The sequence below is a fragment of the Mytilus trossulus genome, chromosome 6, assembly GCF_036588685.1.
Source record: "Mytilus trossulus isolate FHL-02 chromosome 6, PNRI_Mtr1.1.1.hap1, whole genome shotgun sequence".
NCBI classification, from domain to species: Eukaryota; Metazoa; Mollusca; class Bivalvia; order Mytilida; family Mytilidae; genus Mytilus; species Mytilus trossulus.
Genome location: NC_086378.1, coordinates 75,136,148 through 75,150,172, shown reverse-complemented (window position 1 = coordinate 75,150,172; position 14,025 = coordinate 75,136,148).

The following is a 14,025-nucleotide window of genomic DNA, read 5'->3' as shown; positions in this document are numbered from 1 at the left end:
ACATAAGTTTACAAATTGATTTTTTAAATTCTACCTGTAAGCACCCATTTTAAAGATACAGACACAGTTTTAAACAAACAGATCAAGAATTATTTTGAAGATCAAAAATTAAGAAATACAAAACAACACGAAGTTGATTTCAAATGTACCAGTATACAAGATAATGTGGCAAGCAACATTCTGTTAGCAATGACAAAGAAGATCAGGCAGTTCCGTTGAAGAGCCAAGTTTTTACAAAGGTACCCAGTTTGAATATATAAAAAAGTACATGCAAAACAGAAGAACAAATAAAACATATAGGGAGAAAGAAAAACAAACAGACTGATTTGCTAAAATATATTTAAGAAAAGATAAAGATTTCAAAAAGAGAGAAGTTGCTGCTAAAAGAGAAGTTAGAAAGGACGTAAATTTTAGTAAAGCTGAATAAGAAAGTAAGAAGTCTCGAAGAAATAATTTTTATTTAAGACAGATAGAGAGACAAAGAGATTTAGCTTCTAAAAGAAATACTAGAAAAAAATGAAGATTTTAGAAAAAGGGAACTTGCTTCTAAAAGAGATACTAGAAAAAATTAAGATTTTAGAAAAAGAGAACTTGCTTCTAAAAGAGACACTAGAAAAATGGAGATTTTAGAAGAAGAGAACTTGCTTCTAAAAAAAGACTAGAAAAAATGAAGATTTAAGTAATAGAGAACTTGCTTCTAAAAAGTAGGCTAGAAAGAACGATGTTTTCAAAAGAAAAGAAGAAGAATTTAAAAAATAGCAAAAAAAAGATGAAGAGTACAGAAAACAGGAGTATGGTCGAGACTTGCACAGAAAACAAGAATATAGGTCAAAACCCTGAAAATTTAGGGACTGGGCGTTTAGCAAAACAGAGTTTTAGACAGAAAAACAAGACAAAGACAGAAGTCATAACCAGTCAGTCAAAAGTTCTAAAAGAAAACAGACTTTTAAAACATAAAATAATGATGGCCCTACATATATTTGCACTTCATGTCATCAAACTTGGTTCTGTGATTCTGTAGCTGATGCTAAAACTGTTAAGATAAAAAACCCTGCTAATATGTCGCATTGCTGTACTAATTCTAAATTTGTACAAAACAGAGAATGAATATGCCACACTTGTCTAAATTAAATTAAAAAAAAAAAGATTCTCCGACTTTCAATAGCAAATTAGATGGGATGTCCTTAAAACCCCCAAAAAATAAATGTGTACCCTTTAGTAGAGAGACTGTTATCATTAAGAATTCCCTTAATCCAGATTCGACAATTACCTAGAGGTGGGCAGTTGTCAGTAAAAGACAATGTTGTAAATATGCCTGCGGAAGTTCAACCTACATCAAATTAACTTCCACATACCCTACAGAAATCAGGTACAATATCATCAGTTAAACTAAAGAAGAAACTAGTAAACAAAAAGTGTGATTTTAGTGAAAATGTAAGACCATATGCTGTTATTTGTGCATTACATTATTTGATGAAAACAAGTGACGTGTACAAATATTCTAGAATAGGAATAAATGAGGAGTGGATTACAGAAATAACAAAAACAAATAATGAAGATACACAAAATTAAAAAAAAAAAGTACAGAGCAAGAGGATAACCAAGATGAAAATGATTCAGATGATGACTCTGATCATTTCAGTGAAATAGATGAGACTGCAAACCATGTTGAAAATACAGATACACTGTTAGATTACATTCCAGATTAAATCCACCATGTGATACAGGTTTATTTTTTGCTCCTGGTGAAGGCCAGCGACCAATAAGTCTCTACAGTGATCATGATGCAGAATACTTATCTTTTCCAACTATATTTTGTGGTCAAAGAAGGCCAGATAATAAGGATAGAGCTGTTTCTGTTCACAATACTGATATTGCCAGATAGGAATTAAGGTCCATGGATAGGACAGTAGCACAGTCTGCACCGAACATATTTTTTAAGTTAAAGAAAATGCAGTTAAAAACATTAGTGATAAGGTCAATCTTGCTTTCAGAAGGTGTCAATCGGATGGAAAAACAATGGAAAGCAAAAGATGTATTGAATCCTGACATTGTAAAGGATATTGTAGGATGGATGAAGGTTATTATATCTTTAGAAGTTTAAGAAACTCTCCAGTCTACCTTGAAAAGAGGAAGAAAGATTTGTTTGCAATGATCAGGCAGTTGGGTCTTCCAACATGGCTTGGCTCTCTTTCATCTGCAGACCCTTACTGGAAAGATTTATTAAAAATTCTAGCCAAATTGAATGATGGAAAAGAGTGTACCAACATTGAATTAGATGAAATGGATAGGAATCAGAAATCTAAATTTGTTCAGAAAGACCCTATGACATCCTCTAGATATTTTGAATATCGTGTCCAGTAGTTTATCAACTTTGTAATAGAAAGTTATCACAATCCGATTGGGAAATTAATAGATTATTTTTATAGGGTTGAATTTCAACAAAGAGGCTAACCACACAGATCTTGATCTGGATTGAAAATGCACTAGAATATGGGAGTGATTCAAAAGAAGATGTAGTAAAATTTATGTATAAATATGTCTCCTGTTCACCTTTAGAAAATGACAGTTTAGTCAATTTACAAGTCCACAAACATTCAAAAACATGCAGAAAAAAATAGCCATCCAATCTGTCGTTTTAGTTTCCCCTTCCACCTATGAAAGAAACAGTTATATTAGAGCCATTGAAGGAAAATGATGACATTGAAAAGTACAAGGCTATATATAAAGAAATACAAAACCAAATACACTTCATAATTCTGAGAATATAGACCAGATGACATATGACATGTTTTTAGATGATGTGTTACAAGTGAATGATGAAGAATATATAAAAGCTATAAGAAGCAACTTGAGTGGTACAACAGTTTTTTTCAAACGAAAACCATCTCGTCTGTGTTCATGGTTACTAAAAAACTGTGTTAGTAGCTTGGCAAGCAAATCATGATTTACAGTTTGTTATAGATGCATTTGCCTGTGCCGTATACATAGTTTCATACATAAGTAAGTCACAAAAGGTATGAGTGCCTTACTAGACCCGGCAGCAAAAGGAGCACGACAGGTAATTTTGGGGCCCTTTATAGCTTGTTGTTCGGTGTGAGCCAAGGCTCCGTGTTGAAGGCCGTACTTTAACCTATAATGGTTTACTTTTTAAATTGTTATTTGGATGGAGAGTTGTCCCATCGGCACCCACACCACATCTTCCTATATCTAATTAAAGCATAAAAAAAGACACATTGGGAATTACTTTTCAAATTATGTCGAAACAAGCGCCAAAAAAGAAGCAACAGACTTAATATTACAGATGCCTTTAACCAAAGTTACAAGACAAGTTGTTTTCATTAATTCATCCCCGCAGCACAAAAGAACTTTTCTCCTGAAGCAATCACCAGCCCTAGAAAAACTAGGCTCAGAGTCTACTGAAATTGAATCAGATAATGAAATTAAGCGGTACTTTCGTAGACCAAATCAACTTAAGAACTGGTGTCTTGCAGACTATGAAAATGAAGAAACAATAGAGAAAAACAGTAACAAAATCAACATAACCTTGAAAAATGGTATAAGAATATACCAAATTAAAACACCCAAGGTAATGAGATATGTTAAATACAATTACAAGCCTGACTCTGAAAACTTCTACAGGGAACGCTAAATGTTATTTTATCCATGGAGAAATAAAGTCTGAGATTTGCAGTGGGCATGAAAAATATGAAAAAATGTACTTGACTATTGCAAGACTATTAGAAAAAAAGCTAAGCAATATGAAGGAAACGTAATAGATCTAGAGAAAGCTATACATGCTATAGAAGAGGCAAAAAATAATTGTAATGAGAATGATCAAATAGCACCTGCCACACAGCAGGTAGAAATGAAAGATGCTGAAATAGGCCCGACAGAATCTGAACAGTAAGTTCATTTTAATCAAGAAAGACCAACAGAACATATACTGTATGATATGTCCCGTGAAGTTGTAATAGAAGCAAGAATAGTTGAAGTGACAAATCATGCAAACAGAGTAAGTGAAAGTGATTGTTTTGCATTGATAGGATCCTTGAATAAGAAACAGTGGGATTTGTTTTCAACATGTTGTCACGTGGGTCAAAACAAAAGATGAACTACTTTATTCATTTTTGACAGGTGGAGCAGGATGTGGAAAATCTGTAGTTGTCAGAACAATGTTTCAAGCTTCACACAGACACTAATGTTCTACTGAAGGTGAGGACCCTGAAGATCTTAGAATTCTCCCTCGTGCTCGGCTACAAAGTAACAGCTTGGTCAGCAACTCATAAGGATCATTCATGCCATGTTTGGTTTCATTCCATTCAGTGGTTATTTAGAAGAAGTTCAAAATGTAAAATGTTAACGACGACGACGGACGCCAAGTGATGATAAAAAAAAGGAATACAAACAAATATGACTTTATACATGTAATTGCAGTAAGATTTCTCTTTTTGTAGTTCTCCGTTTTTTGTAAATTGATGTGCACGTGAAGGAATCATTTCTGTGCAGAGAAAAAAGAACCAGTTTGAACCGGTTTAAATAAGATGATACTGGGATCAATATGCGTATTTGCAGTATTTGCCGTAAAGTGTATGTCTGGCCGCACGTCCTTCAAAGACATATTAGAAGTAAGCATTCTTCTGATGAGCCACTATATTACCAAGATATCCTGCTGCTGATGTTGCTGCTTTTGCTGCTGTTTTTTTAATAGTTTAAAAGTATACGGTTTAATATATTTAAAAACAAAAACACTAATGAACAACACCAACAAGCGACAACTACTGAACATCAGTTTCTTGTGCAAACTAATGCAGCGGGTTTAAACGTTTAGATAGGCGCAAACTTTCTCCCAACCTGATACCGGCGTCACACATCATCGTATAGCTCCGGTGTACGCCGGGCGTGGTAAAATATCATGTACGCTGCCAATACGCTTGTCATTTTGAATGCATTCAACCTGTCAATGATATATCTGTGTCGGTGCAAAACGAGTTTTAAACGTTTATTGGGCGTAAAAGAAGCGTACCTAAACATTTACCATGCGTTCAAGTAACGTATGTTGGCGTATGCCTGATGTTTGTCTAACGTAGATCGAATACACACTACAGAGGAAAAAAATCTCTTGAACGTATTTGAGACGCCTCCCGGTCGTATATTGGACGATTAAACGTCGCGTGTCTGGGACGTTTTATTATCGGGCGTCTGTTACAAACACACCCGCACACGTTTTTGTTAAAGTCAAACGATATTGAAGCGTAAATAACGTTCCCTAAATGTGTCTCGAACTTGTCTGTAGCGTTTTAATGCGTTTGTAGCGTATGTTTTACGTGTGTGTAGCATACAGGTGTACGATAGACAAATGCTTGAGCTGAATGAAATTTTCATGCCGCTTAAAAATTTCCTAGAGTTATAGCGTTCACCAAGCGTATATTTTTGAGTTTCTGGCGTGCAACAAACGTATACCGAATTTGCCATTTTTCTCTGTACGTCTGGTGCACGCCGGTCTGTATAGATAAGCTAATGTGTGACGCCGGCATTAAACAATAATATAACATAACAACATAGAAAAACGCACTACTAAATATTAATTGAAAAGACATATCAACAGAAACAAGTGAATATACACTGAACGAATAAATTTGATATATGACACATACAAGGGGGTTAGATGAAAAACAATATTAGAAAAACAACCATGACCTTGAACAAAATTCCACAAAAGAAAATAGCTTACACAGTTCAATAGAAATAATTGTGTTGCAAGGAATACAATGGAGTACGAAAATGTATATCACAAAATAAATAGATTTGTTGTTCATAGTTTGAGAACAGAAGTGAAAATTTAGTGTTTTATCAAACAATTGTCAAAGCTGGAATAAGAGACAGTTACAAAATAAATATAGAAGACAGATTGTCCTCTGAATACAACTGTAATTAGATGAGCAATTTGAGAACCCTTTTTTTTTTATTTTTCATAAAATAATCTTACTTCATACCTCGAAAATTTCCAAATATGAATTTTGAACTTGGAAAAAAAGGTAGTTTTATTTCTAACTAATACACGGGATCAATACCTCTGTTTGTGGGCTGCGCATGATGTAGTCCCCGGGCTCGAGCATATCAGAAACCAAGTAGAAATAACTTCAATACAGGCATGACAATTCGGTTATTGATTTAAATTGAAATTTACTGCTATAAATTTTGGCACTTATAATACATTTAGAAATGTATCTCGATAAGCATAGCTCTAATTTTTTATAAGGTTTTCCCCTAGTTTTATCAATCTTAATTTTAACTCTATATTTAAGGAATAACAGTACTGTAGTTGAAGAGTTGCCACCGTCAATTGTAGATTTGACGGTTGCAAATGCAGTTTTACTGGCGACGCGTAGCGGAGACAGTAAAACGGAGATTTGCGACCGTCAAATCAAAATTGACGGTGGCAACTCTTCAACTACAGTACTGTTATTCCGATTCTAATGCATTACAAAAAGAAAAAAATCGATAAAACTTGAAAAAATGTCTAAATATGTCAAATAAAAAAAATCCGAGAAACTTCTTGAATGATTTTGGCACAAAGACGTCATGGCTAAACGTGACGTCATACAAAAGAAAACTTGCAAACTGAACGTTATTACGTTACCTGTACGCTTCAAATTCGGATAAAATTACATTAAAACGACGAATTCGAGGTAGGTGTTGTTTTATTTTCGATTATATAGTAGTAATCGAACATTTGTTGATTCACCAATTCAAAATGGCTGGTCCCTCCTTAGTTACGCCTAGTCAACTGTGGATTTGACGGCAACTTTTAGCCAATGAAAAAAATTGTTACATCCAAATTGCATTAGAATATCTTTTATCTTCTGGGTGTTTAGAAAAGTTGGCCTCGAGCATTACTGAAGAGATTTTTATTGTCGAAATATTCGTCCAGTGCAATTAAATTAATAGTGTTAATGATATTTGTTAATAGGGAACCATTTTGCAACCTCATCTGTACAACACTGCTGTGGATTCGTTTATTTTCGTATGTACTTATTTCTGCTGATCAATGAAAACTTACATTTTCACGGATAGTATATTTCGTGATTTTGCCAAGGTCTGTAGACAAGCTTTCATTGTTGAATATTAAATTTCCTCGTTCACCCTTAGCCACGAAATCCACGAAAATTAGTATCCAACGATTAATGTAATTTTACAGTATTTGCATAATCCTATTTTCAGTAATTTACTACAACAAATTTAGTGTGCACGATACATACCGGACTCCGAGAGCAGGGAGAGGAAGCAGCTATTATACATGACTCACCTGATTCCATTTCCTCCTTGTATATCGAAACTGTTACTTGAACAATGGTTTTAGTTTCCGTATCAAGATTACAAATGTGAAGGAAATCTTTTAAAAATAATTCAATAGCAATTTGAAATTCGTCGCCACTTTGCAGGACATGTAGCTGAACTGTAGTCTGAATAACTAGTGATCCCTTGTAAACAAATACTATACGGAAAAATTTCCCCATCAGAGATGAAAAATTTTCCAAGGTTTCCTTGATTTCATCTATATCCCAGCTATCTGGTGTTGCCAGTGTCCATTCTACATAGCAAACTTTATTATCTGAAATGGAATAAAAGAAAATATATATAAATAGAAAATGATAAAGATCATTAAAGAAACACCCATTTAAATTACAATACGACCACAACGCTTGGCCTTAGGAACGTTATGACTGCCTTATTTTGATATGATCAACATTATCGAAGAAATTGTTATTGACGATTTTAATACCGACATCAATTGTTCGAATTTCATGCCAAATCAGACAGCAACGCTTGACGAGTTAGTTTCAACATATGACTCAGTGCTCAGTTCTATCATTGAGAAACATGCTCCAATGCAATCCAAAACTATAACATTGCGCCCGATTACAAAATGGCACTCATTCGAGCTCCGTACCGCTAAGACAGAGCGCCGTAAAGCTGAGCGTAAAATGCGGAAGACAAAGCTTGAGGTTCATAAACAATTGTATAAAGAGCAATGTATCAAAACACACAAGCTGCTTTTGAAGTGTAAGACTGACTACTATTCAGATAAAATTTTGGAAATAGGGTGCGATCAAAAGAAACTGTTCAATTTAACAAACAAGCTAATGGGTAATACAAAGACCGTAGTTTTGCCATCATGCGAGTGTGATAAAGATATATCGAACAGGTTCGGCGACTTCTTCCTCAATAAGATCGAAACCATCATGAGATGTCTATCAAGTGAAGATGATTCCTCTCTAAATAGAAATGACGCCTTCTGCGCAGATGTAAGGTTCGACGGACAGGCACTTACTGTTTTTAATTCTGCATCCGTGGATGAAGTTCGGAAGATAATTTCAAAGGCTCCGTCGAAATCGTGCGAACTCGACCCGTTGCCAACTTCGTTACTAAAACCGAGGGTGTACAACTTAGCACCAATCATAACGAAAATAGTGAACAAGTCATTACAAGAGTCGTATGTTCCAAAATCATTTAAGGAAGCAGTTGTACGACCCTTACTGAAGAAACCGGGACTAGACAAAGAATTTTTGAAGAACTATCGTCCAGTTTCTAATCTTCCATTTATATCGAAGGTCCTTGAGAAGGTTGTAGAATGTCGAATAGAGAACCATCTTCAATCGAACGATCTTTTTGATAGTGTTCAATCTGCTTACCGAGCTTACCATTCCACCGAGACGGCATTGCTACGGGTTCATCACGACGTAGATGTTGCACTTGATAACAACTGTTGTGTAGTTTTATTAATGCTAGACCTGTCGTCAGCGTTCGATGTCCACGACCATTCCATTTTACGACAGCGACTTGAATACTCATTCGGAATATCTGGAGCCGCGCTAAAAAGGCTGTTATCATATCTTACTGATAGAACTCAACGTATCGCAATCGGCTCTGTTCAGTCGGACGATATTCATCTGAAGTATGGTGTTCCTCAAGGATCCGTTCTCGGACCGAAACTTTACTGCATCTTTTCGAAACCCATAGATGAAATATGTAAACGTCATAATATGCGTTACCACTGCTATGCGGATGATACTCAGGTTTATCTCTTTGTTAAACCCCTTGACAATTGGAACAATATATCTGCTCGACTTGAAACCTGTATGGCGGACATAAGCTCTTGGATGTGTTCAAATAAGCTCAAATTGAATGAAGATAAAACTGAGCTGATAATTTTCTCACCGAAACACCGATTAAAAGAGTTTTCAGACTGTCACCTCACTTTTGGTCAAAACATCGTTAGCAATTCAGCATGCGTCAAGAACCTTGGTGTTTACTTTGACAAAACATTGGCGATGGACAAACAGATTAGTGCAACCTCAAAATCTTGTTTCTACCAGATCAGAAATATCGGTCGGATTCGTCCATTCATTACAGAGAATGCAGCAAAGACACTTGTTTGCTCTTTAGTGACGTCTCGATTGGACTATGGAAATGCATTATTATATCCAAATGCAATCCAACGATTACAGCGTGTCCAAAACACTGCCGCAAAATTAATAACAAGAAAGAAGAAAAACGAACACGTAAGTCCAATTTTAAAATCTCTTCATTGGCTGCCGGTAGCATATCGATGCAAATACAAAGTGTTGCTTTATGTGTTTAAAGCTCTGAAACAAGAAGCACCCGTGTACCTACAATATCTTGTTAACATTTACAAGAACTCTTCGGTCAGAAAACAACATGCTTTTAGTCTAACCAATAGTAAGAATAAAAACATACGGAGAGAGACGGGTTGATAGAGCGGCCGCCGTTGTATGGAATGACTTGCCGAAAGAATTGCGAAACACTGAATCTGTGAATGCTTTCAAGAAAAACATAAAAACTTATTTATTCAGACAGGCTTTTCCACATAATTAATACTCGGACAGTTGTAGACTTTTATTCGATCTCAGATTATATTTTTATGCATCATATTAACTTTTTATTGCATTTTTATTACCTTTACACTTTTTAATTTATTTATTTATTAAGACATTTCTCATACCTACTTTTTCCTTTTTATTTCCTTTACTCTTTTTATTTTTAGACATAAAGCTATTGGTCTTTTTTTTTAAACTGAAGCACTCCTGTTGATTTGCTTTTACTACTTTATTTTTTTTCAAAATTAGCTTATATTTTTAAAATCTTTTTTGATGAATAAGTTTTAATTTTCATATATTTAGTCGTATACTTTTTTTTTACGGTTTCTATTTTTATTTGATTGTTAAATTTGTTTATATGTACTTGTTTCATTGTTTTTATGCATTGTAAAGCGCTTAGAGTAAATGTTTATTTAGATAAGCGCTATATAAGCACTGTAAATAATAATAATAATAATAATAATTATATGCAGCGATCACATCATTATATGCAGTTGTCACACCATTATATGCATGCAGTGCTCACATCATTTTATGCAGGGCTTGTTGAATAATCTAAGTAAATCATGCGTTCTGTTTTCTATACGTTTAATCGTTGATAGCTAATGCATATAATATTATAACGCTGCCTCCCTGGTGTAGAGTCGGACACCAGAGATAACAGGTTACAATAAAAAGGATTGCTTTAACTGGAATGATTATAATACTATAAAATGTACGACCCGACGTCTAATTGGAATACCGTCGAACCAACACACTTTACAGCTTCGTTAACCTAGACTTCAGAGGTCTATCAAATGTTATATAATTATTATTTATAAATAAAGACAAAGCATATAAAAGTTTTGATCATTTATTTGACAATCTTAAAATGGCAAAGAGAATGGCTGTGAAGGCTCTAGTTGTTACTGGTTTGGTTGGGTTCCTGGTATGATTGGTCTATCGTATTAAATATATGTATACCCATACATATATAGCAATCCAGAGTAACTACTCTGTAGATTCAGTCGACAAGTTTAAAAACTGCTATCATTAGCATATAGCTCATTCAGGCTTACAAAGGGTCTCAATAAAAGAACACCTATAAAATTATGTAGCCTTAATTCAACAACATCTATTTAAAATAACTATCTGTATGAAAATACCGTAATGGTTATTACTGTGACCAAGACAATCTATTTCTTTAATACTTAAAGAAATATATTTACTCCCATATAGGCTCCTAACTTTATCTCCATAATTTCCTCCTAAAGTCTACCAACTTTACTCCAAAATTTATCTCCTAACTTTACTCTCACAGCTCCTTAAGCTCCAAAATTTATCTCCTTACTTTCCTCCTACAGCTCCTTAAGCTCCCACATTTGTCTCCTAACTTTACTCCCACAGCTCCTTAAGCTCACAAATTTGTCTCCTAACTTTACTCCCACAGCTCCTTAAGATCCCAAATTTGTCTCCTAACTTTACTCCGACAGCTCCTTAAGCTCCCAAATTTGTCTCCTAACTTTACTCCCACAGCTCCTTAAGCTCCCAAATATATCTCCTTACTTTCCTCCTACAGCTCCTTAAGCTCCCAAATTTGTCTCCTAACTTTACTCCCACAGCTCCTTAAGCTCCCAAATTTGTCTCATAACTTTACTCCCACAGCTCCTTAAGATCCCAAATTTGTCTCCTAACTTTACTCCGACAGCTCCTTAAGCTCCCAAATTTGTCTCCTAACTTTACTCCCACAGCTCCTTAAGCTCCCAAATAAATCTCCTTACTTTCCTCCTACAGCTCCTTAAGCTCCCAAATTTGTCTCCTAACTTTCCTCCTTAAGCTCCCAAATATGTCTCCTTAATTCGGCTCCTTAATTTCCTCCGAGATTTCAAGTTTGGTGTTTCATAACATCCACAACAATACTGCTTTCCGTAGCTGATGATTTTAGTTTTATAAAAAAATCAGCCAATCACAGACTCTCTTATATAAGTCGGACCAATCAGCAACCATCTCTCTAATTCGGGAAATTCCCGAAATGGCAATTCAAAATGTAAACACTGGACATTTTATGTAAATAAAGATGTTTTCCAGCTTAAACTCATTAAGAACTAACATATGTATTCATCATGAAGGTTATTACACCAACAGGATAGCTTAGGAACACATGAAAAAGGTTAATATCTCAAATAAACAACAAAACTAAAGGTACCGGCACTCCGGGAACAAACTTTATCACCGCGAGTAAATTAAACTCATAACATCACTTTAAACACAATAGAATTAAATCAATTTTAGTGTAATCAGCGTATCAAATACATTCATATGCAAAGCATATCATCTCACAGACATCTTCGTATTATTATTTGTACTTAATAACACAGCATATTCAAAAAGGGGGGTTGACGGCATTACATTGCCCCCATCCTTCAGAATTTGGTCCCCAAATAGTTTGACTTGATGTGGTTCCCAGCAATAGGAACTAAAATTGGGCAATATTTGATAATATTCAACAAACATTTAAATAACAGTTATCAGGCACATAGTCAGTATATTTACAGTACTTTATGACTTTGATTTTTCAAAACAAAAATCTTATTCCAATTTGGCGGATATTTTACTATATCTGATAAACAGAATATATAGATACAACTCAACGACATAAAGATATAATTTTCTGCAATTAAAACACATAAAGGAGCTTATTTTTTTACCAATAATACATGTATTTTACTATTGGACTGTTACTTCGTTTCACTCTGGTTTGAGGTTCTTTCCTTTCATTCTCATATTCTGGTTTGCAAGCATAATGAAATGCTTCTCCAACAAAACCATTTTATCATTGTATGCTCCATAAACACTGACCAGTGATTAGGTCACTCGTGTGTCTATCTCTTTTGAGCATATATGTCGTTTCTGTCTGTTAATGATTTTTTTTTAAAACCCTATTTGGTGTTGAATATACTTGTTGCTCTCTTAATACTTTCCACCGGGCTTGGAAACGCTGTACAACGTTTCTCTTGCAGACCCGTTCTTGCCAAGCTTTGCTCTATAGACACTGACCAGTAATAAGGTCACTCGTGAGTCTATCTCCTTTGAGCAAACACCACCTCCAGTACTATACGATCTGTGAAATATTTTAGGTGCACGCAGCCTTCTTTATCTTAAGAAGGTGCCTCGTTGTGTACCTCTCGTTATTTACTGATCACTATGTACTCTATCTTTTCTGATCAACTCTCCCAAGAGACATACCTTCAGGTTTCATATTTTGACTGGCCAGGCCAAAACATCTACATTTCAGTACTTAACTGAGACAGTCTTTCTAGCAACATATTTTATTTGATTTTCTTTATTAAAAGTATAGATAACCATTCTTTTCAAAGGGCCTCTCACTAAAATTGTAATCATTCAAAAATCATCCTATCAGTGTGTTGAACAATCGCATAGCACCAGATAACCAGAATTTTTAACCAAACTGTCAAATGACTTTTTATGTTTTAATAAAGTTCTGAAACTAAAAATACCAATAAAGTACAGTATTTTCACCCAAAATGTTCGTAATTTTAAAACAAACCCCAACAGAATTTTATTTAGCGCGACCATATTCTGTGCCGTTAGTAATAGCAGAGACATATATATATGTGTATATATGTCTCTGGTAATAGTTTATCTCTGTAGCATTAACTTCTACAATTTCCGCTTTGGAAATTTTAAAGAGACATCATCTCTCATTTTAAAACAAATGAACAAGGTATAACCTCGTTTTTTATAACTAATAAGCCATCCTTAGTGAAATGATATCAACATGATATTTATACATAAAACCCATTCCACAAATGGCGACATCTTTTATTTCCGCCCGATAAAAAAACATCATGTTTAAAATACATGAGTATCTAACTTTAAATCTAAAACTGCTTTTATCTATTAATTCTGAAGAGTTTAACAAAAATCTAATACATAGAAAAACTTAATGATTTTTGTTTTGTTTTATAGACAATGGTCTACACTGTTTCAGTCTCGACCGTACGAACATGTCGACCTTTCTGTCTATCAGCTATACGTAAGGCTTCAAGTCTAACAGCAATATTCTCTGCTTCATTTATTGAAGATGGTCCAACCTCTCTCAATCGGAGGCGTATATCAGTCT